Genomic DNA, 2,925 nt, shown 5'->3' with positions numbered 1-2,925 from the left:
CTACGGCGGCTCTGTGTGAGGCCTGTGAGATCCGTCTGTATATCTCAATGGTTTCTCCTAGACAGTTACACATTAAATAGAGAGCAAATGAAGACTTTTGCTGACATGTCTCTGATGTATTTTCATAGAGAGGGAGAGAGAGAAAAAAATGATCCTCAACAACATCAAAAACTGTGTTCAGATTTGCCAAGATACAAAAATCACAGATTTTCATATGAACTCAAATATCTCTTTTTAAAAATGTCATAATTTCAAAAAAATTGACAAAATTGGCATAGCTATTGAAACACAACTGACAAAAAAAAAAATTCTCTATATATTTGGTTTGGGATCAGTACGATTTTTTATGTGTTTTAAAGAAGACCCTTCCTTTCATCACGGTTGCATTTATTTGACCAAAAATACAGAAAAAAACCCAGTAATATTGTAAAATATTATTACCATTTAAAATAATGGTTTTCTATTTTAATATACTTTAAAATATAATTTATTTCTGTGATGCAAAGTTGCATTTTCATCAGTCATTACTACAGTCTTCAGTGTCACATGATCCATATCATATCATATTGATATTACAGATATTACAGGTTAAATAAAATTGACACTATGGTTGGAAAATGTTTTACCTGATTCGCAAACGAATCCCTCGATGGAGTCGGTTCTCTGATGAATCGGTCAAATGTAAGTTGTTAAAAGATGCCCAGCATAGCTTTTTTCTGCTGAATGATAGGATGTACTTGTTTCAATGAGCTGTAAATTTCCACTTAACCTGGTACTCTTTTGTTCTCTGTGTTATAAAGCAGCAATTTTCCAATTTAACTGAGTCACGCTAAGTTTAAGAATCGTGCTGCTTTCATGCCATGTCAAATAGAAAAGCTCCTCCAATTCAATTTAAAATTCGGTGGTTGGCATATTCACATATTTCTCACACGCCAAACCACTGTATTCCATGTTAGAAAGCATGAAACCGCTCAAAAGTTTCAGAGCAAACTTATTCAGATCAAATCACGAACCGATTTGCTAAACCATTTGACCGATTCATCAGTGGTTCTCAACCTTTTTTTGGGCCATTAGCCAGGTCCCCCACCCCCCCCATCAAATAAAACATAGTCTAATTGTCTTCACTGAATATTAAAGTTGATTATTATTTTGTGTTTATAATGAGGACTGTTATTATATTTACAGTACCATTCAAATGTATAGGGTCTTTAAGACTTGATGAAAACGGTATTTTTTGATCAAATAAATGCAACCTTACTGAGCAGAAGAGATTTGTTTCAAACCCATTAAAACATCTTACATTACCTTTTTTTGAATGGTGGAGTATAGGCTATATTTTATTTATAATATATATTTTAAAAGCATATTTCAACCAAAAGATTACACCCCTCATTAGCCCATATATAATTAAAAAAATATGTAATTGAATGCCACATGACATTCATGACATATTTGATTTGACTGGACTTGAAATATCATTATCATTAGTTTCCCAAGGAGCAAAAAAAGCCACGTGAAATGTAACTTAGGCTATATTTATGAACGGTGAATAAACTGTTTAGAAATTCGGGATTCAAGAACAAGAACACCTCAGCGCCCCCTTTCAAAAATATTGCTTCTAGCGCCCCCTGATGCTCTCCGAAACACTACATTACTCCCGTTGAATCAGTAAAGATTCATCAGAGAACCGACTCCATCGAATGATTCATTCGCGATTGCTAGTTTTGAGCCCAAACGGCCGACAGAAACGGAGACAATGTGATTGCAGACATATTGTGAGGGATAATGTTTCTCAGATCCTCTCACTTTTTGAGGAATTGCAATTAAGAAGTTTACTTTGCTTAATCGCATGTGAGGGAAATAACTGTAGAAGCTTCGGACAGCTAGTTGCTTCCATGGTGGGCGGGCCTAACGCGTAAGTAGCAATCCTATTGGCTAGTGCTCACCTTCACTGTCCACGATTTGATTTCAGCAAATCACTTTGGACGTACACAGTCAGCGTGATTCATTTTCATGAGCACATTAGCTTTCCTTGCATAGTACGGCAGACGCTGACTTTATACGACCGTCTGCTTGAGGGAAGATAAACATTTAAGAGAAGTCGTCTTTGATTATTGTAAGTTGGTGTTGATAATAGATGAAAAAAAATGTTTTACAAGTCAGTTTTAGTGTGTTTTTAAGTCTTTGACCTTACTGTTAGTATTTTTTTCCACCAAAAACACTGAATGACCAATAATTCAGTTTGATAGCCTATAAATGTGTTTTCATTCATAGATGGTTGCAACACATTTTAGTTGAAATTATTGAGGTTACGTTATTGACTGATGTTTCTTCAGCTCTATTTCAAATGATATCCCATATTAAAGGGGTCATATGATGCGATTTCAAGTTTTCCGTTCTCTTTGGAGTGTTACAAGCTGATAGTAGATAAGATAAGATCCCTAAAGTTGCAAAGACTAAAGTCTCAAAACCAAAGAGATATTCTTTATCAAAGTTAAGACTCTGCCACGCCCCCCTAAAACGGCTGGTTCTAACACGCCCCCACATATCTACCTCACTATGTGGCAATATTAGCATAATGCGGCCCAAATGTGCACGCAAAGAAAGAAGGTGTGGTTTCAGTAACCGCAGTTAGTGTTGATGCAGACATGTCAGAGAGACGGTGTGTTTCTAGGTGAAAGCAAAAGCACTTTATTTGGCCTTCTGAAAGTAGATGCATTTAGGAATCTTTAAGATTACTTACAACAGAACAGCAATGCATTTTATGGACGACCGTTTCGTGAACCTAGGAGAGGAGGTAATTCTGACTTTGCTATGACAATCTGGCGCTTCTGAATAAGCTACTGTTTTGTTATTAGTTTAAGTATTTGCTAATGACTGTTCAAGTGCGGAGTTTTGCGCATCATGTGTGTGTGCGTGTGTGTG

General features: G+C 36.0%; 1 long non-coding RNA gene across 1 annotated transcript in view; it reads left to right on the top strand.

The window, feature by feature from the left end:
* Window positions 1-2,032: 2,032 nt before the first annotated feature.
* Window positions 2,033-2,925, top strand: part of LOC107688525 (uncharacterized) — a 5,005-nt gene continuing 4,112 nt past the window's right edge. The window contains exon 1 of the long non-coding RNA XR_001634243.1: window positions 2,033-2,116. This is a non-coding gene — a long non-coding RNA (uncharacterized LOC107688525). The remainder of the gene's footprint in view (window positions 2,117-2,925) is intronic.

This window comes from Sinocyclocheilus anshuiensis, unplaced genomic scaffold, assembly GCF_001515605.1.
Source record: "Sinocyclocheilus anshuiensis isolate Anshui unplaced genomic scaffold, SAMN03320099.WGS_v1.1 scaffold205, whole genome shotgun sequence".
NCBI classification, from domain to species: Eukaryota; Metazoa; Chordata; class Actinopteri; order Cypriniformes; family Cyprinidae; genus Sinocyclocheilus; species Sinocyclocheilus anshuiensis.
This window is presented reverse-complemented; position numbering and strand designations above follow the sequence as displayed.